The sequence below is a fragment of the Humulus lupulus genome, chromosome 5 (genome assembly GCF_963169125.1).
Source record: "Humulus lupulus chromosome 5, drHumLupu1.1, whole genome shotgun sequence".
Lineage (NCBI taxonomy): Eukaryota > Viridiplantae > Streptophyta > Magnoliopsida > Rosales > Cannabaceae > Humulus > Humulus lupulus.
The window spans coordinates 215,006,900-215,028,953 of record NC_084797.1 but is presented as its reverse complement, the minus strand read 5'-3'; positions in this window follow the sequence as shown (position 1 = coordinate 215,028,953).

Sequence of the window (22,054 nt, the reverse complement as noted above, 5' to 3'; positions counted from 1 at the left end):
ATACTTCCGTGAACTGGTTCGGGGCCTGGAGCGCTGGCCACATCAGTGCGGGAGCCACACTCCCGCTTCACGACTATGTCGTGCGGTTCCTAACATACGTGGGGATCGCACCCTTCCAGCTTCTGCCTCAAGCCTACCAACTGCTTGCGGGATGGCGTATCTTCTGTGTCGCGAAGGATATCGCGGAGCCGACCCCCGCGGAAATCTTGTACTTCTACAAGATGGAACCGCATGTCAATGCCAAGGACAAGACTTGGATGGCTTCTATAGGCTGAAGCCGCGGGGTAGCTACCCCGCTCCTACAAGCACCTGGAAGAATCGCCAGGACATCCGACATTACTAGTTCATGACGTACGAGTTCCTCATGGAGAAGAACCCCACGCTGCAGCTGGACTTCCAGCGAGTGGGTAAGTGCTTCCCCGACCCTTAGCTGGTCGATTTTTCTTTTTCTTTTCCTTTTCTGTTTCTCACCATGCTACTTCGGGAGGCAGGACCTTTTGCCCAGACTCTTCTCTCCCAGTTCATCTTGGACCGGAGGAGGTTTTACTCCGGGCTGAGCGCAGAAGACCTGGACGTAGGAGGCTACGTCAATACGGACAACCTCCGAATGGTTGGGATGCTCACAGCCCACCAGACTATCATCATCCCGAGCCTTCGGGGAATTCAGTGCAAGAAGAATCCCACCATAAAGGAGCAGCTGGCCCTAGAGCACATCGGGGAGGTAGAGGCTGCGGCACAAGCGGACGCGGCCAAGCGAAAGAGGGACTTGGCCCAGTCGGAGGTGACCGCTTCAGAGGAGCTGGAAGCCCTCTTCGAGGAGGCCCTATCGAACACGGGTACCCCCGGGGCTAGCGTATCAGGGCGAGGTAACTCACCTTTGATCTTAACTTATGCTCCCTAAGTTGGGGACTTAGCTAGGGATAGGCTAGCACTTCGAGGCCCTGCGTTCGGGGCTGACGGGGAGATGAGACCTTCGTCTCCCGTTCCCGTAGGTCGGAAGTTCTCATGTTTTTGTCCGGGTTCCTTCAGTACGGGAATTTCTTGAACCTGGACGACATGGGGGATCGAGTCTACTTTTTCGCGTTAAATGAGTTGAGTCACGCCCGAGGCTTAGATAAGGGTTCATCCAGGGTCACTCTTAGTTTTGAATTCTATTTTCCTGTTTAATCGTACTAACTCCTTTTCATTTGCATTTGTTGCAGGAGACTCCGACATGTCTAACCCCGTGGATGAGATGAGGCAGCTTCTCGAAGCCCGAGCCGCAAGGGCGGCCAGGGTCACTGCAAAAAAGACTGCCAAGAAAAAACAAGAGGCACCGGGCCCGGACCCCTCCCGCAACAAGGAGACGCCAGGGGCGGATCCTCGACCCAACGAGGTTGCAATTGTCGCAGTCCCTATCACGGCCGTGGACCCGGCCGCCCTCCCTGGCCTTTCCCAAACCCCGGTGATCGATCTAGAGCCGGAACCCGCGATAAGCCAGAGTTCCGGGAAGAGGGCCTCGGACTTGGGCGTAGCGGAGGCCAAAACCGGGAACAAGAGGCCTCGGACGAGGCGGGCTGGCTCAGCTGGAGAGTCATACGGGGAAAGCCGCCTCACCGCGAAGGAGATTCCGGCAACACCGACCCTCCCCATACATCTGGCACTACCCGAGGAGGGGGAAGCCGTCTTGCGGGACGAGCAGTCTCGACTCATTTCCCGGACTTGGGAGAGTGGCCGGGAAAGGAGGGATGAGATGTACAAGGCCCTGACGATTCATCGTCAGGTTGAGTTCGCTGAGCGCCCGACGGCTTTCAGCGTCCCCCAGCCGATCGTGGATCGGCCAGCCGCCGAGACGGGCTTTCGTCCTAAGCTGGGGCAGGACACGGTCCTTTTCGTGGTGGACTTGCTGGACCAGGTGGGGGAACACCATGTCCAACCTCCAACTCAAACGGTATGCCACCATCGCCAACCCGGACATGTTGTTCATCTCCCAGGCCCTCCGCCATCAGGCCACCGCTGTAAGTTTGCTTCGTGTTTTTTTCTTCCCTCTTTTTATTTGTTTGTAAGGATTCTTCTAACTTTGCTTTGTTCCAGGACGCTCTGCTGTCCCATCGGAATACTGACCTGGTGGCCGAGGCGGCCATGAAGATGGAGACACTCCAGTTGGAGTTGGAGGCGGCCGTGAATCAAAGGGAGGCCGCCAAGGAGGCCCTGGCTAGGGAGACAGCCCAGGCTCGGGAGTCCTTGAACAAAGCAGTTGCTCAGGCCGACGCAGACCGCACAGAGTTTGACCAAGTCAAGGCTGGGCTTGAAGAAGCCTTGTCCCGGAAAGAGACCAAGGCTAACGAGAAGGTAGCCCTTTAGGAGGCGGCTGCGGCTCAGTCCGTCCGAGACGTGGAGAAGATCCAAAGCTTGGAGGCCCAAGTCCGTTAGCTGGACGACTCTCTTCGCGAGGAGATGATGGCGCATGAGGAAGCCCGCCGCGGAAAGGAGCGGGCGGACGACATGCTACACGTCACCTTTGAGGAGGCCATCTACATGGCTTGGCGCAAAGATAAAAGTATGAACCTCCTGATCTTTCCCGACCCGGACTCGAAGAGAGCTGAATTTGAGGCCAAGGAGAAGGAAGACGTGGAGCTTCTGGAGGATGAAGCCTAGGCCCGAATCTTCACCTCGCCTCTTTTTTGTTTCTTTTTTATAATTTTGTAACAACTTTTTCGGACGCGTACGTGTCCAAGACAATTTGTATTGCCTTGTCCGGTTTATGTTATTTCTATTTTTTTTTATCAGCGTGCACGACTGGTTCTGAGGGTTTAGTCCCGGTTCCAACGGCCTGGACTAGACTATTTCTGACTTTAGCTTGTCAAATTGTCTCAATCCTACCCGCCTAATTTTTAACTTTGAAATCGTGATGGCCTGGACCAATCAGGTTCAGATAGTTTACTGTGAAACCTGGTTCCCTTACTCTACCAGTCGCGGACCACAGAATTGCCCTGGGGCGTACCGGATGTATTATACCCCCGGACATCGTTCGTCCAGGGCGGGACCAGCCTGAGGGTTGGTCCTCTTTTTTTTTTTAATTTATAACCCCGGACATCATTTGTCCGGAGCGGGACCAGCCTGAGGCTTGGTCCTTTTCTTTTAAATTTATACCCCCGGACATCGTTCGTCCGGGGCGGGACCAGCCTGAGGCTCGGTCCTCTTTTAATTTATACCCTCGGACATCGTTCACTCGGGGTGGGACCAACCTGAGGCTTGGTCCTCTTTTAATTTACACCCCCGGACATCATTCGTCTGGGGTGGGACTAGCCTGAGGCTTGATCCTCTTTTAATTTATACCCTCGGACATCGTTCGTCTGTGGTGGGACTAGCCTAAGGCTTGGTCCTCTTTTAATTTACACCCCCGGACATCGTTCGTCCGGGGTGGGACCAGCCTGAGGCTTGGTCCTCTTTTAATTTATACCCTCAGAAATCGTTCGTCCAGGGTGGGACCAGCCTGAGGCTTGGTCCTCTTTTAATTTATACCCTCGGACATCATTCATCCGAGGTAGGACCAACCTGAGGCTTGGTCCTCTTTTAATTTACACCCCCACACATCGTTCGCCCGGGGTGGGACCAACCTAAGGCTTGGTCCTCTTTTAATTTATACCCTCGAACATCATTCGTCCAGGGTGGGACCAGCCTGAGGCTTGGTCCTCTTTTAATTTACACCCCTGGACATCATTCGTCCGGGGTGGGACCAGCCTGAGGCTTGGTCCTCTTTTAATTTATACCCTCTGACATCGTTCATCCGGGGTGGGACCAGCCCGAGGCTTGGTCCTCTTTTAATTTATACCCTCGGACATCGTTCGTCCGGGGTGGGACCAGCCTGAGGCTTGGTCCTCTTTTAATTTACACCCCCGGACATCGTTCGTCCGGGGTGGGACCAGCCTGAGGCTTGGTTCCACGGAGTTTGTATCCCCCGAACCTTGTCGGTCCGGGCCGGGACTAGCCTGAGGCTTGCGCCCCGCCTGGTATTTGCTCATACCCGGGATACCCCCCACAAGTGAGTGGAGACTGGTCTGGGGTCACTTGAGTAAAATTTTCATTGATTGATAACATTTCTTTATGGCGTTTTGCACACACCATTTTTATTATTCAAGGGATCACCCTGAGGCATACATTATTTACAACGAAAATACAAAATTGGAACACGTTCTCCTGACTACTGATAGTATTTACGGAGATGTTCCGCGTTCCAGGCTCTTGGGACTTCTGTGCCATCGAGCCGCTTTAAGCGGTATGTCCCGGGGCACACTTCGTGTTGGATCTCGTACGGTCCTTCCCAATTCGAGCCCAGAACTCCTACTCCCGGATCTTGGGTAGTAGGGAAGACTCTTCGCAGGACTAAGTCGCCGGTTCCAAACCTTCGGCATTTTAATTTTGAGTTGAAATGCCGTGCGATCTTGCCTCGGTACATCTTCAACTGCACTTGCGACTCCTCCCGGATCTCCTCGATGAGATCTACTGATTCGTGGAGTAAAGTGTGGTTTTGGGTGGGATCATACGTGTCTCTTCGGTGAGACGGGATGGTCGTTTCGTTGGGGATGACGGCTTCGCATCCATAGACCATGGAGTAAGGAGTGTGCCCGATGGATGTCCTCTTGGTGGTCCGGTAAGCCCATAACACGCGGGGCAGCTTTTCGGGCCATTTGCTCTTGCAGGCTTGGAGTTTTTTCTTTAGCGTCCCTTTAAAGATTTTGTTGACGGCTTCCACTTGCCCATTTTCTTGGGGCCTGGCGACCACGGAGAAGCTTTTGACGATGCCATGTCTCTCACAAAAATCTGTGAAGTGGACGCTGTCGAACTGCTTCCCATTATCAGATACAATTTTTTAGGGGAGGCCGTATCGACACACTATATTGTTGATGACGAAATCCAGGGCCTTCTTCGAAGTGATCGTGTTCATGGGCTCCGCCTCAACCCACTTGGTATAGTAGTCGATGGCCATGATGGCGTATTTCACTCCTCCTTTCCCGGTCGGGAGCGATCCTACTAGATCGATCCCCCACACCGCGAAAGGCCAGGGGCTAGTCATTAAGGTTATCTCTGTCGGCGGGGCCCTCGGGACCTTCGCATATCTTTGGCATTGCTCGCACTTGCAGACGTAGTCAATACAGTCTTTCTTCATGGTCGGCCAGAAATATCCTTGGCGTAGGATCTTTTTGGACAGACTGGGTCTGGCTGTATGATCTCCGTAGAAGCCTTTGTGCACTTCGTGCATGATGGCGCTTAGTTCTGTCCCAGACACGCACCTGAGGTAAGGCATGGACAACCCCCGGCGATAGAGCTTTCCATCCATCATGACATATCTGTGGACCTGGTACTAAAGCTTCCTGGCCGCGGCCCTGTCTACTGGCACCTCACCGATTGTCAGATAGCGGATAAGAGGTCCCATCCAAGACGTGGAGTGGTCAATGGCACTGACTGTGGAGGCTCGGATGCTTGGGATGGGGAGATGGTTAACGGGGACCAGTCCGGCCAGCTCTGCTTCGGCGTCGGTGGCCAGCTTTGCTAGTGTGTCCACGAACACATTTTGCTCTCTGGGGATCTGGCGGATGGAGTGCTTTTTGAACGCCTGCAGCATGTCTCTCATCTGAGTCACATAAGCTTCCATTCTCTCTCCTTTGGTTTGATATTCCCCCGAGACTTGCCTGATGACCAGCTGGGAATCGCTGTAGATCTCCAGGTTCGTGGCCCCTACCTCCCAAGCCAAGCGCAACCCGACCAGCATGACTTCATGCTTAGCTTCGTTGTTCGATGCCTTGAACTGGAAACACAGGGTGTTTTGCAACTGGTGTCCCTAGGGTGACACCAAGATGATCCTGGCCCTGGCCCCGGCCCCATTCTCATTCGAGGCCCCGTCCCTGAACACCTTCCATATGGGCTCCGCGAGGGCCGCGGGATCGTCCCCCTGGGTGATCCTAGAACACTCCACGATGAAGTCGGCTAGGGCTTGCCCCTTGATGGAGACCCTAGGAATGTAGGATATATCGAACTGACTTAGCTCCATGGCCCACTTTAGGAGTCTTCCCGATGACTCGAGCTTCTGTAACACTTGCCGCAAGGGGTGGTTGGTCAGGACTTTTATGGCGTGGGCCTGGAAGTAAGGCTAGAGTTTTCGGGACACCATCAGCAGGCAAAAGGTCACTTTTCGATTAGCGAATATTGAGACTCAGCACCCAATAATCATTTACTCACGTAGTATATCGGGAGCTGGGTCTTTTCCTCCTCCCGCACCAATGCGGCGTTGATCGCGTGCTCGGTCACTGCCAGATAGAGGTACAGAGGCTCCCCGTCCACTAGTTTTGCCAGGATCGACGCTCGGGCCAGGTGCTCTTTCAGCTTTTGAAAAGCTTCTTCGTATTCGATTGACCACTCGAACCATTGACTTCCTCGAAGGATGTTGAAGAACGGGATGCACTTGTTCGTGGCTTTGGAGACGAAACGGCTTAGGGCGGCTATCCGTCTGGTCAGACTTTGCACGTCCTTATGCTTCCGGGGAGAGGGCATATCAACCAGTGCCTTGATATTATCCGAATTGGCTTCTATTCCCCGGAAGCTCACTATGAAGCCCAGGAACTTCCCGGAGGCCACGCCGAAAGTACATTTCTTAGGATTCAGCTTCATCCCATACTTCTGAATGACTGTGAAAGCTTCGGCCAGGTCGTCCAAATGCTTCCCAGATGTCTTGGACTTGACCAGCATATCATCGATGTATACTTCCATGTTTCGCCCCAGCTGGGCCCGGAACATTCGATTGACGAGCCTCTGATAGGTTGCCTCGGCGTTTTTCAGCCCGAAGGGCATGACAGTGTAGCAGATCCGAGGAAGCGGGAAGCAATCCTTCAGACAAGCCTTGTTGAGATCCGTGAAATCGATGCATGTCCTCCATGTCCCGTTCGGTTTCGGCACCAGAACAGGGTTGGACAGCCACACGGGGTATACAGCCTCGTGTATGAAGTTGATTGATGACAACTTCTCTACCTCCAGCTTGAGGGCCTCGGCCCTCTCCGTTCCCAAGGGCCTTCGTTTTTTACGGATCAGGGTCGCGTTCGGGTCGATATTCAACGCGTGGTAGATGATGTTGCGGTCGATCCCTATCATATCTGAGTGAGACCAGGCCATAATATCCTGGTTCTCCTTAACTTGGGCGATTATGGCAGCCCGGACCTCTGCCGGCAGATTTTTCCCGACTTGGATTACCCTGGATGGATCGGTGTCACTAATGCACACCTCCTCAATCTCGTCCATGGGCTCTAAGACGCGATCGTCTCCTATCCTCGGGTCTAGCTCATCTTCTTCCTGGATCACTCTCTTAGCAGGGGGGAGGAACCGGGCCGGTGAAGTCCTCGAAGGGTTCGTCCCGGACCATGTATATTGGTCGGGCGGACACGTGGTAGCATTTCCGGGCGCTCTTCTGATCTCCCCGGACTGTCCCCACCCCTTCGTTGTCGCAAAAGAACTTCATGCAAAGATGACGGATGGAGGTGATAGCCCCGAACTCTACTAATGCGGGCCGACCGAAAATGACATTGTAAGCAGTGGGGCAATCCACCACTACGAAGGTGCAAAACTTGAACGAGTGCTGCAACTCACTCCCCAATGTTACGGGCAACTGGATCTTTCCCATGGGGAGTAACGCGTCTCCGTTGAAGCTGTAGATCTGGGTTGGGCACGATGCCAGATCCGCTTCTGTCAAGCCGGGGCCTGGACCAGAGTGCACACCTCCTGATCGTGGTCGAGCTCGCTTAGGTAGCGTTTCTGACCATTCCTGGACGACCCTCCCAAGTGAGGTCCACCTGAGATGGTGGCCACATGTCCGTCCATGCGAGGGGGTGCCATCCCGGATGGATAAGGCATTCCAGGGTCGGGTGTTTGCGCGACGGGGACCCTCTGAGGGGTTTGCGCTGCCGAACCCTGTGCATACCCTCCTTGAGGCGCATATGATCTGGGTGCACCCGGGACTGCGGGTTGTCCAGGACCTGCTGACAAGCCCGGGACTCCCACGGGCATCCTGACCCACTGGTGGAGATGCCCCAGCTTGATCAGATTCTCGATCTCATCCTTGAGCTGCCAGCACTCTTCGGTCGTGTGGCCCACATCCTTATGGTAGGCGCACCGTTTGTTGGTATCCCTCGGATTTCTCCCCCCTTTGAACATGGGGCTAGGCTTCCGGTAGTGAATCGCCCTTTCTGTGGCCAGGAAGATGTTCTCCCTGGTGTCCACCAGATTGGTGTATTCTGAATATTGGGGCTCGTAGCCCCTTTTTCCTTTCTTAGCCGACTCAGACCGATTTTGGCTTTTGCCAGATCTCTTCCCCCAGGATGGGTTTACGCTTGCCTTCGTTATTCTCACCTGCGACTGCTGGGCCCCGACGGGGGCAGCGCTATGACCCGCTGGCGCGGCTCCATATCTGGAAAAGGGGGCGAACTGGACCAGGGCATACCCTGAAGAGGCAGGACCATATACCGTAGGGGTGTAGGTAACCCCGGGCGTAACGGCCGAACTCGGGGCAATCGGGGGAGTAACGTAGGGCTGTGCCGAGAATTGCACCCCATATCCCGGGAATGCCTAGGCACTGGGCTGAGGCGCCAGAGGCCATCTGAAAGCCTGGATCTGAGCCTCCTCCCAGTTGATAAATCCTTGGGCCCTCCTTATGAATTCTTCTAAGGTAGCCGCCTTGCTGCACTGCATGTCATCCCAGAGAGGGGACCCGGCCCGGATCTCGGACTGCAATGCCACTAGGCGCTGCCAATCGTCCACCTTAGTCTTGGAGGCCTCTTCAGTGAAACGTTGGATGTAGGCCCCCAGTGTCTCTGCGGGGAGCTGTTTAATATTGGCGAGAGCGCTGATTTTCATATCCATCCTCATGGCGGCCACGAACTGCTAGCGAAATGCCGACTGTAGCCCGACCAGGATTGGATGGATCCCGGCTTAAGTCTCTTCCATCACTCCTCAGCGGGACCACCTAGAGTGATTGAAAAACAAAGGCACTTGCTGTCATCACTAACGTGGGCCATGGTCATAAGCCGGTTGTACCGGGATAGATGATCCCTGGGGTCGGTGTTCCTGGTATAGGAAGTGAGGCTCAGCAAGTTGAACCCCTTGGGGAGCACAGCGTCCAGGATGTGCCTCGCACAGGGCTCTTTGTCCTCTTCGTCGGAGTCGGTATCTGCTCCTTCCTGCTTGCGGACCAAACGGTCCGTGACCTTTTTCAAAGCGGCCAGCTGCTCCATGAGCTGCCTGGCCGTGCCATCCTCCAAGGGGATTCTTTCGTTCCTCCTATCGTTGATGTTGTTCCTAAGGTCCCCACCTTGGGGGAGGATCTTTTCCTTACGGGCCCGTTCTTTCCGAGCGTTCAGTCCGTCGCGTAGGTTTACCCGGGACGTGTCGTCCCCTGAACTAAGGATGTGGCGCTCCTCGCTACGTGGGCGTTCTTGGCGGTTTTTGTTTACCGAGGCACTGGGGTGCAATGACCTTTCTCGCCCGTCTCACCCTAGGGCACGCTGGGGCCGAGCATCCCGCGGCCGCATCCCTTACGGATTGGTCGAGTGGCCCTGTCCTGGGATGGGGTGCACCTTCTCTTTCCTAGGGAGCGGCCGGGAACGGGTCCCGGCTTTCGTGACGGGGGTACTTTTCTCTCGGGTCTTTCCCCCGGCCTTCTTTTTCTCCCGGTCTGGGTTTCCTGGGACTGGCTCAGGAAATTGTTCCGAGGGAAGGGCCGGCCTCATGTCTTCGGGGGCTCCGGCTCTGGCTTGTGGAGCGAGCTGTTGCGCTCCCGAAAGCGGGCCAGCTGGGAGATTGGTCACCGGACCCTGCGCGACTATGAATGCCTGCAAGGCCTGGAGGGACTCCTGCATCCGCCGAGATGCCTCTGCCTGCTCAGCAATCCTGGCCTCCTAGTCCAGGACATGCTGCCTTAGTTTAGTCACCTCTAGGTCCTGCTAATTGGGATCCACTCCTGGGATCTCGGGATCCGCAGCTTCGTCGTGGTATTCCCCCTCATTCTCCTCCTCTTCATAATATTCCTCCTCGTTCTCCTCTTCGTACTCTGTTCCACCCTCATAGTCTTGTGACTCGTCAAGGTGAGACGTCTGAGGAGGAGCGCTCTCAGGTGGATTCTGAGGAAGAGGTTGGGAGGGCAGCAGCTCTCCATTGCCCTGCTCAGGGTTAGTGGGGTCGAAATTGGTGTGTCTTGTATTCACCATTGTAGTAGAGGTTTGACGTTAACGCTAGTTTTCTCAAGCTCTCAACGAAAGCACCAAAATGTTTATCGAGATTTTCGGAAACTATATTAATAAAAAGTAAACGAGATTAGTGGTATAGGATTTAGAAGATATAAACAAGATTTTTACGTGGTTGGGGCGTTAATGAGCCTTAGTCCACGAGACAGTTGTATTAGAGCTTGGTAAGTCTTTAACAATGGAGTTTCTCTCTATGTTTTAGCAGAGTAACTGTATACCAGCCAAAAAGAGATCCTTTCTCCAGTGCTCTGTCACCTGTATTTATAGGCTCACAGGAGCACTGGGATTGGGCCGGGCTGACCCGGGCCCAACAAGGATATAAATACCCCTGGCTTCTCTATCGGAAGCCCAATACAAAGGATAAAAATATAAAAGACAAAGAATGATCAAAGCCCACTGGGGCAGCCCAAAGCCTATATTTCGCTCGAAAAAATGGGGCTTTTGGTCTGGGCATTCCGAGTTACGAGGCAGATTCAGCGGACAAAATCAGTCAGTGTAGTGGCAGCGCAGGTCTGAACCAGCGGCGTGCAATCCCGAGGTGGCCTTTTCCGCAGGTGAAAAGTGGGGACAACCCCCACGCGTCATGGGGTGGCTTCAGGGTCACAGATGATTTTTCCTGCCAACCTTGAGGACTTGACCCGGGTTTGTTTACCTCTGTCCCTATTCATTTACCGTAAGCCCGGATCGTCTCAATAGGGCCTGGATCGTTTACCAGGCTCCGAGACCGTTTGCATACATTTGGACCGTAACCCCAAACAGCTGTACGTCTCCCGGATGATCGTCCTGGATCATCCTTCCTGGACACCGTCCGGGTCTGGACCCACACTTGGGCCGCCGTTCCCGGTCATCCCTGCCAAGCGGACCTAGGCTGGGGCCTACCCCAATTGCACATTTAGTGGGCCTGGACCACCGTCCCGGGCCCAAGGCAGGAAATGGGGATAACAATACAGATTCAGCAAATAGTGGAGAAGCTTGCAATGATCTTGTACTCTGGGTGTTCATACCATATGACTTTCAATAAGGAATGGCTTCAAGATTTTAGAGAGTTGAACGGTGGTAAGGTTATTATGGGGAATAATCAATCTTTCCAAGTAACTGGAATAGGCTTAATCAACATCAAAATGTTTGATGGTGTCATTCGAACATTGAAGAATGTTAGGTATGTTTCTAATCTATCTAGAAATTTGGTTTCACTAAGCGTGCTTGATGATGCAAATTATATAACAAAAATAGAGCATGGAACCATGAAGATTTGTAGAGATTCAATGGTAATTCTTAAGGGACTCGAGAAGGACTCTCTATACTACCTAATTGGTGTGAAAACCAAGATCAGTAAGTCTTCCAGCTGTCTACTTTTGTTATTTGTCTTAGTCAAACAGTTATTAGTTAATCATCATTAGTTAGTTTTAATTTTCATTTCTTGATGCAACTAATTCGTTTCTTGGTATTTGAACTCTAATCTCTTGTATCTCTCTATCTCTATAAATAAAGAGGTTTCTATACAGAGCTCTTTAACTTTTGCAAAGCCCTGATTCTTTTCTCTCATTTTTGCCTCTGTTTTACACTTTTCATAGATAAGTTTACTTTCTCTTTTCTCTACTTCTCAAAACTCTATCATGGTATCAGGAAGCCATTGACGTAAGTTTTCTATGGATCCTCCTCAAATTGAAAACCCTCCCACTCCCAATCCAGATCTGCTATTAACGGCTCAGACCCCTTCCCCAACCCCTGCTTCCGTTTCTGCTCTTCCAATTCAAAACCCATTTGGCAATTCTTTAAGTTCCTCTCTCATGGTCAAACTTGAATGCCTCAACTATCTTGCTTGGAAATCACAGGTGCTCCCCACGGTCATTGGTCATGGCCTGGATGATATTTGCTCTCTGATGTTCATCCTCCTCGCTTTATGGTGAATGGCGACCTTAACCCCAAATATACAACTTGGGTTTGTAAAGATCAATTACTACTGTAACGACCCAAATTTCCTAATAAGGCTTAGGGCCTTGATTAGGGGGCCAAGATAACAAATCTTGGAATTATATGATTATGTGATACTTATGTGTATCATTATGTGATTATGTGAATAACATAATAATATGACTAGAGATGCATGTGTTAGGTGTATTAAATATGCACGTGGGCCCATTTCTGTTTAATTGGGCAATTTTCATATTTTGGCCATTTCGGGTATATTTGGCATACATGTGGTATGTGTGTGGTGCTTCATTATTTTTTGGTTATGCTAGGGTTACTCAACACGAGACGATCCTAGGAGGCAAGCTAGTGGGAAAGTCACAACGAGATTTATACTTGACTCGGAGTGAGTCAATGGGTATTTAGTACATTACCGGGATATTGGGTAAGGGGAATAAATATTTGATGATAAATTGGGAGTTAGTGAGACCAGGGGAAATTATGGGAATTTTGACTATTTTACCCCCGGGGGCGTTTTTGGGACCCCGAGCATTAGGATTTGCTTGAGGTTACTTAAGCTCGAAGTAACATGTCAGAAACATAAAAAGAACGTTCAATACGTTTCCTCTTTCTCTCCCGTTCCATTTTTGACACCGTTAGCATTTTTGAAGGAAACTTGAGTTTTATGACTCAGATTCAAGCGAGGATCGAGGCATATCAATTCTAGGAAAGATTAGAAGCTTATTAGTCGAAGGATTTAGCGAGAAACGACATAATCAGAGGTAATTTAAGCTTTGAATTCCTGAGTTTATTCTATGTTCTTGGTGTTCTTGAGTTTTACAAACTCAAGACTTGGATTATGAATTCCTACGGGGATTTTGGGTATTTGTTGTTGTTTTAATGTTGCTAAGCTATTGGGTGAACTGTTTGGGGGATTACAAAGTTGATTTAAGGGGTTAGGGACTCGTTGGGGTCGGATTTGGAGCTTTGAAACTCAAAGAACACGAAGTTAGAAACCCAGAATTCTGGTTTGAGCGCTGTAGCGCTAGGTTGGTAGCGCTACAACACTGGGTTCTCTGTTTGGGGGATGAAGTGCTGACTATAGTGTTGCAGCACTACACAGTCTTTAGAACGTGGTTTTTTGGTACTTTTTGGGGTTTTAACTCGAGGGTTCAGAGGATGATTTCATACCCTGTTTGGTGGGATTGAAGGTCCCGAGAGCGCGGGATTGGTCCCGGGATTGGGTTTTGGAACTTGAACTCATTGAAACACTGTTTATTGTTGTGACTAGGTTATCGCTAGGGGCTTGGAAACAGGATCGTGCTTGAGGTTCGTTCATTGGTAACCTATGCTTGGACCAAAGGTAAGAAAACTGCACCCAGTATGTGATGCATGTGATGCATAAGATACATGTGTTTAGGGCATGGCATGAATGTTAAATATAAGATTGATCAGAGCTTGAGTCTCTATAAATGTGCATGATCATAATTATGCTAGTGAATGTTAAGTAAGCATGTTGAATGTCTTATATTTGGATATTTGACATATGATATATGCCTGAGTGCGTTGCTTACTTGTGAGTGGTACTGACTTATTAGTCAGAAACGGCAATGGTGCCAGCATTGATTGTGAAGTTGTGACTCATTAGTCAAGTTCGGCAGTAGTACTGAGCATTGGTCGTATGGAATTGACCTATGAGTCAAGAGCAGCATAAGCGTAATGAACGCAGAGCCGAAATGATTATATCTAATCAACATTAGCATGAAATGCTCGACCGACCCCAAGTTCGATGAAATCAAAAGCGCTTGTCTAGTCTAAAGGCTAGTTACATAGAGCCAGGGCCAAAAGGCTTAGGTGACTGTAATGTCACATGGCTTATGGTGTGGAGCCCAAGTTCGTGACTCATTAGTCACTTATCTGATTAGGGTGCAGAGCCTAAGTGTAAGACTCATTAGTCACCTATCAAGTTCGTGACCCATTAGTCACTTATTTGATTAGGGTGCAGAGCCCAAGTGCGTGACTCATTTGTCACTTATCTGGTTAGGGTGTGGAGCCCTAGTGCGTGACTCATTTGTCACTTATTTGATTAGGGTGCGGAGCCCAAGTTCGTGGCTCATTAGTCACTTATCTGGTTAGGGTGCAGAGCCCAAGTGTGTGACTCATTAGTCTCCTATTCAAAGATGGACACATTAGCCATCTATTCCCAGATTTACTTGATAGTCATCTACACAGGGGGCAGGGCCCATAATCATTTATTTGGACGTTTCTGCATGCATGAATAAGGTTATTATTGCTAGGCATGCCTATTATGATTTAGTGACATGTTATTACCTGTTCATGAGCATATGGAGTTTTCTTGATGAGCTTCAGCTCACGGGTGCTATGTGGTGCAGGTAAAGGCAAAAGAAAGCTGGACCATCCTTGAGTTTGAGAGCTTAGGTGACCATGTGTACATATGCGGCTGCTCGACCGCCACGGCCGAGGGTTTAAAGAGGAACTAGGGATAAACCCTATTTTGCCGCTTAGGTCGGCTGGTTGCAAATCTTTTATTGTAATTAACCTTTAAAATATATTTTTGGGATCCCAATGTATACAGTAAACGTTTTAGTGAAACGTTGTATCTTTGACAAAAAAATTTAACCCTAAATCGTTAATCATACTTAGTCACACGATTGTGGCCAAATGGCTCGGTTAGCGAGTTTATTACTATTTAAAATGCACAACGTTTGGTCAGTTGGCTCAGGTCTTCTATGTCAGAGGTTGTTTTTGGATTTCTCGCTCAATATTCTACCTCATTCATGACTTGGAATGCTCTTGCGCAACGATTCTCCAGTCAATCAAAGGCCATAGTTCTCCAGATTAAATCACAATCTCCACTATTTAAAAGGGCAATCTTTCTATATCTGATTACTTTGACAAGATTAAGCGTCTTGCTAACTCTCTCTCTCTACTGCTGGTTACCCTATGAATGAGCATGATTTAATAATTCATATGATGAATGACCTAGGCCCTGAGTTTGATCCTGTAGTTGTTCATGTTACAAGTCGTGTAGATGACCTCTCTTTTGAATCTATACAATCTTTATTGCTTGCACATGAAACTAGTCTTGAAAGACATTATGCCCTTGGTGAATTATCCACAAGAATGTCTGCACATTTATCTGTTGATCCTCCTAGATCTGCTCCATAATCATTTCGGTACAGGAATTTTGGCCCATCTACTCGTGGAAATCACTCAAGCTCAATTCTCGGCAAACCCCCTCCTCGGTCTGGTGGTCGCGGTCCATCAAACCCACCAAGATTGATGTGTCAAGTATGCCACAAAATTGGTCATATTGCTGCTATTTGTCACTATAGATTTGACAAAAAATTTGTAACTCCTAAAGCTACTGACACTTCACATTGTGCTTATCTTACTGATATTGAAGAAGGTGATGGTCCTCAAGCTTATACAACATCGACTATCCCTGACTTTGCTGAGGATTTTGACTGGTGTGCTGATACAAGAGCTACAAATCATGTATCCCTTGCCATGGAGAATTTGGAATATTAATCGCCTTATGTTGGCAGTGAATCCTTGGCTGTTGGAAATGGTCAGAAACTCACAATTTCTTACATTGGTAAAACTTCTCTACCCTCCTCTTCTTCTCCTAGTTTACAACTCAATTCAGTTTTGAAAGTCCCTCACAATACTAAAAATCTCATTAGTGTGTTCAAGCTTACTAAAGATAATTGAGTTTTTTTGGAATTTCACTATACCTGTTGCTTTGTTAAGGACAAGGACATAGGGAAGATACTGCTCAAAGGGAGAGTTAAGGATGGCCTTTACATGCTTTCACACAAATTTTGTTCTGCAACTGAGGTCCCATTGCAGTGTAACCTAGCAACCACTCCACCATTTACTTGTAATTTCCATCATACTTGTACAAATGCTACTGTTTCATAAGCTATTTCTTGTAATTTTTATGATACTTCTCAATCTGGTTGTAATAATCTCCTAGCTGATTCCTTAACTTTTCTTTGTAATAATTTTGAACCAATAAAGATTTTGCAATATCTTTTACTCCTCAATGTTTCAATGTAAATACTATACAAAATGTTAATATATGGCATTCTAGGTTGGGTCATCTCGCTCCTCAAGTTTTAAGACAGATACTTCCTCTAGTTAAACATTCAGGCAATATAAAAGATTTGATGTTTTGTGAAGCATGTCAAAAAGGAAAAAGTCATAAACTCCCATACTTTTTCTCACTGAGTCATGGTTCTCAACCTCTTCAATTGATTCATACAAACGTATAGGGTCCTTCTACGGTTACTTCAAATGAAGGTTTCAAATATTACATACACTTTCTTGATGATTATAGTAGGTACACTTGGATTTTTCCATTAACTTGAAAATCTCAAGCCTATGACACATTTCTTCAGTTCAAAGTTTTAGTCAAAAAACAGTTTGACTTGTCTATAAAGAGTGTACAGAGTGATTGGGGTGGAGAATTTCGACCATTTTCCATGTTTCTAGCAGCCAATGGAGTCCAATTTCAGCATCCATGTCCTCATGACCATGAGCGAAATGGTTGTGTTGAAAGAAAGGACATACATGTGACAGAGACAGGCCTAACATTGTTAGCTCAATCCGGATTAGACCTCTCCTACTGGTGGTCAGCTTTCCAAAGTGTTGTTTTTCTGATCAACAGATTGCCTACTCGAGTTCTATGTGTAGTGTCTCCTTATGAGTGTCTCTTCTCTAAACAACCAGACTATGACTTTCTTAAGTCCTTTGGGTGCACTTGTTACTCTCATCTCAGACCTTACCTCTCCAACAAAATGCAATTTTGTACACAAAAATGCATCTTCATTGGCTACTATCCACATCACAAAGGGTACACGTGTCAAGCTCATGATGGTAGAATATACATAGCTCGAAATGCAATTTTTAATGACACAAGAATTTCCCGCTATTTAATACTCTCATTCGTTGACAATTCAGCAGGTACATTCTACTCATTCCTCCTTATTTCCCATTGCAAATTTTCAAGCAGTACCTCTGCCTACACTCTCTAATGTATCTTCTACCTTTATGCCTGAGGTACATCATAAGCCATTTGCATCTCCTACAGCTGCTCCTGATATGAAAACTGCTCGTGGTACCTCCATCTGTGTTCCTACTGCCTTTGCAGATGTCATAACATCTACTTCAGTCTCCACAGAAGTTGTTGTTCCCATAGCAGAAACTACACCTGATGATACTACCAATTTTGCAGCCTCGCTAGCTGTTCCTACTATTCCTCAATCCAATGTTCATCCAATGCGAACTAGAGCTAAACATGGAATTTACAAGCCCAAGGCCTATGCTGCAACAAAGTATCCTCTACCTGAGTCTCAACTTCCTAAGAACCTTCTTCAACTAAGAAAGAAATTGCGGACCCAGCTTGGTTCAAATCTATGCAAGCTGAATATGACGCTTTAATGAAGAATGGAACATGGAGTTTGGTTCCTTATGAGTCTCACATGAACCTAGTAGGTAAGAAATGGGTTTTTCGCATAAAACTCAATGCTGATGGGACATTGGAAAAATACAAGTCACGACTAGTTGCTAAAGATTACTTACAAACTCCTGGCATATATTTTCACGAGACTTTCAGCCCCGTGGTTAAGCCTGCCATAGGCCGTGTTGTTCTAACATTGGCTGTCTCATTTGGTTGTGAAGTTAAACAACTTGATGTCTCCAATGCCTTTCGAAATGGCACCTTACAAGAAATTGTGTACATGCCTCAGCCACAAGGGTTTGTTGACACCTCCAACCCACCCATGTTTGTAAATTACATAAGGCTTTGTATGGCCTTAAGCAATCTCTTAAAGCTTGGAAAGACAAGCTCAAGACAACTTTGTTCAGCAAAGGATTCAAAGCTTCTCGATCAGACACTTCTCTCTTTACTTATGGTTATGGAGCTGACTTTGTTGTCCTCTTAGTTTATGTGGACGATTTTCTAATCACTGGCCCCAACAAGGTTTTGATTTCTCAGCTTATTTCAGACTTAAATCAAGTGTTTCAAGTCAAGGATCTTAGCTCTTTACACTATTTCTTGGGTGTTGAAATTCATAGAACAACATCATGAATGTATTTGTCTCAAACTAAATACATTGTTGATTTATTGACAAAGATGAAATTAGAAGGAGCAAAACCAAGCCCTAGTCCTACAAGTTCCTCTCGCATTTTATCATTGCAACATGGAGAACCATTTGAAGATATCACACTCTATAGAAGTACTTTGGGTGCTTTACAATATCTCACATTGACTCGGCTCGACGTGGCATTTATAGTGAATAAATTGAGTCAATTTATTAATTCTCCAACCTCTATACATTGGGAGGCATGCAAGCGACTTCTTCGGTACCTCAAGGGTACTATTCATGAAGGAATACACATTAAACTTGCCCCTCAACTAAGCTTGGAAGCCTATTCCGATGCTGATTAGGCTAGCTGCATCGATGACAGACGCTCCACTGGTGGATATGTCGTGTTCTTAGAAGGGAATTTAATTTCTTGGTCAACTAAGAAACAACATGTTGTTGCCCGATCAAGTACTGAAAGTGAATTCAGATCCTTGGCTAATACTGCTACTGAAGTTCATTGGCTCACTTCTCTACTTTCTGAGTTGCAAGTCACTCTTTTTTCAATTCCAATCATTTGGGTGGACAATCATGGGGTTCCCTCACTGGCTGCAAATTCGCTCTATCATGCTCGATCTAAACATATAGAAATAGATCTCCATTTTGTTCGAGATCAAATTTTGGAAAATCAGCCCGAGGTTCGTTTTGTACCATCACTGGATCAGGTGACCGACATTCTCACCAAACCTCTATCCATTCACTGATTTTCTTATCTAAAGGCCAAGCTCAAAGTCTGTACCACCCCTTTTTCGCTTGAGGGGGGATGAAAACCAAGATGTTCACTAAGTCTTCCAGCTATCTACTTTTGTTATTTGTCTTAGTCAAACAGTTATTAGTTAATCATCATTAGTTAGTTTTTATTTTCGTTTCTTGATGTAACTAATTAGTTTCTTGGTGTTTGTACTCTAATATCTTGTATCTCTCTATCTCTATAAATAAAGAGGTTTCTATACAGAGCTCTGCAACTTTTTCAAAGCACTGATTCTCTTCTCTCCTTTTTTGCCTTTATTTTACACTTTGCATAGATAAGTTCACTTTCTCTTTTCTCTACTTCTTAAAACTCTATCATGGTGAAACAGTAACTGGTAGCAACACTTTAGCTGAGGCACCAGAAGATCACAAGGCAATCCTATGGCATAGGAGGCTTGGTCACATAAGTGATAAAGGCTTGCAAGTGTTAAAGCAACAAAGCTTACTTGGAAAGGATAAGGTGAGCAAGGTAGATTTTTGTGAGAATTATGTCTTAGAGAAACATCACAAATTTATTTTCAAGGTTGGCAACACAATTCAATGGGCATACTTGAATACCTACATGCAGACTTATGGGGTCCAGAAAAGACTCCAACAATTGGAGGTAATAATTACTTTCTTTCTATTGTAGATGATTTTTCTAGAAAAGTATGGGTGCATTTATTGAAACATAAAAATGATGCTTTTGAGGCTTTTAAAAATTGGAAAATTCTTATGGAAAAACAAACAAATAGTAAGATTAAAATATTGAGGACCGATAATGGATTATAATTAAGCAATAAGATTTTTTATTCATATTGTAGAGAGAATGGTATTCAAAGACATAGGATTGTGAGATTAACACCTCTGTAAAATAGGGTGGCTAAGAGAATGAATCGAACACTACTCGATAAAACTAGATGTATGATGATTAGTTTAGTTATACCCAAGGGATTTGGGGGGGAAGCTATAATGACAACTGCATATTTAGTAAATAGATGTCCTAATATAGCTATAGAGTTTAAGACACCTGATGAAAAATGGTCCAATAGACCACCAAACTTGTCACACTTAAGAGTATTTGGGTGTGTTGCTTATACACATCAAAGAGAGGGTAAATTAGATCCTAGAGTAATTAAGTGTGTATTTTTGGGTTACCCACAGGGAACTAAAGGCTACAAATTATGGGTAAAAGAAAACAAAGGTTACAAACTTATAATTAGTCGTGATGTTATATTTAAAGAAGATTGTTTTCCTTGTTTATCTCAAACTAATATTCCTGCAGGCCAAGAAAAAAATAGTACTAACAATGCAGGTACACTAGAGACTTTAGTTCAGATGGAAACAAGAGCACCCAACACAAATCAGGTGGAAGAAAATAAGATTGAGACCCCAACTCGAACTCCAACTAAAATGCAAGAAGAACAAAGTGTAGATGCATCTTAAATATAAGCAGATCCGACTGTATCATATCAGCTTGCAAAAGACAGAGTCAGGAGAGAACCAAAACCAGTTCAGAAGCTTACACATACAGCTTGGGATAACATGATAGCCTATGCAATGATGTCAGCACCTGAGGTAGCAAATTCAGAACCCAACTCATATGAAGAGGCAGTAAAAGGTTCAAATTCAAAACATTGGATTGATGCTATGAAGGAGGAGATGAGGTCTTTGTATAAGAATGATACTTGGACGCTAGTTAATAGACCCAAAGACAAGAATGTAGTAGCATGTAGATGGTTGTTCAAAGTAAAAGAAGGTATGAATGATCAAGAGCCAGTGAGATACAAAGCAGGGTTGGTTGCTAAGGGCTTCACTCAAAAGGAAGGAGTGGATTTTACAGAGATTTTCTCACCAGTTATTAAATATAAAACCATAAGAATCATGTTATCTTTGGTTGCTCAGGTCAATCCTGAACTTGGTCAGATGGATGTAAAAACTGCATTCTTACATGGTGACTTAGAAGAGACTATTTACATGGAGCAACCAATTGAGTTTGAGATGTTCAAAGACCAAGATAAAGTTTGTTTGCTCAGGAGATCGTTGTGTGGCCTCAAGCAATCACCTTGATAGTGGTATAAACATTTTGATGGGTTCATGATAAAGCATGGTTTTCAAAGAACCTACTATGATCCTTGCCTCTATTTCAAAGGACAAAAATTCAAAGATGTTGAATATCTATTGCTGTATGTGTATGATATGTTGCTAATAAGTGACCAAAGGGACAAATTGAATAAGTTGAAGGCTGTTCTCAAAATAAAATTTTAAATGAAGGGTTTGGCCATGGCTACAAAGATTTTAGGTATGGAAATCAAGAGAAATATGGAACAACATACCATCTTCATCATTTAGAAGTCTTATGTGGAAAAGGTTCTAGAAAGGTTTTCTACGAAGGGTGCTAAAGCTGTCAAACAACAATTGACAAGTCAATATCAACTTACAAATGTTGATTGTCCTAAAACTGAGTTTGTAAAGGAAGATATGGCCAAGGTACCTTACTCTAATGTTGTTGGAGCTATAATGTATCTAATGATTTGCACTAGGCCTGATTTAGCACACTCTGTTAGTGCTCTAAGTAGATACATGGTAAATCCCGGAAGAATTCATTGGGATGCTATGAAGTGGTTGCTGCGTTATTTGATTAATACTACTAGACATGGGTTGGTGTACAAGCGACATCATAATCAGGTGGAAATCAGTGGGTTTGTAGACTCAGATTATGCTGAAGACCGAGACACTAGAAAGTCTACTACAACCTATTACTTTATAGTAAGTGAGAATTGTGTGAGTTGGAAGTCTCAACTACAATCTGTAGTTGCACTTTCAACTACTGAAGCTGAGTACATGGATGCTATTGAAGCCATCAAAGAAGGTATTTGGATTCAAGGTCTTCTAAAAGAGCTACAAGTGTTCAAAGGAAAAGCTACAATTTTCTCGGATAGTCAAAGTGTCATACATTTGTGTAAGAATCCAGTATTT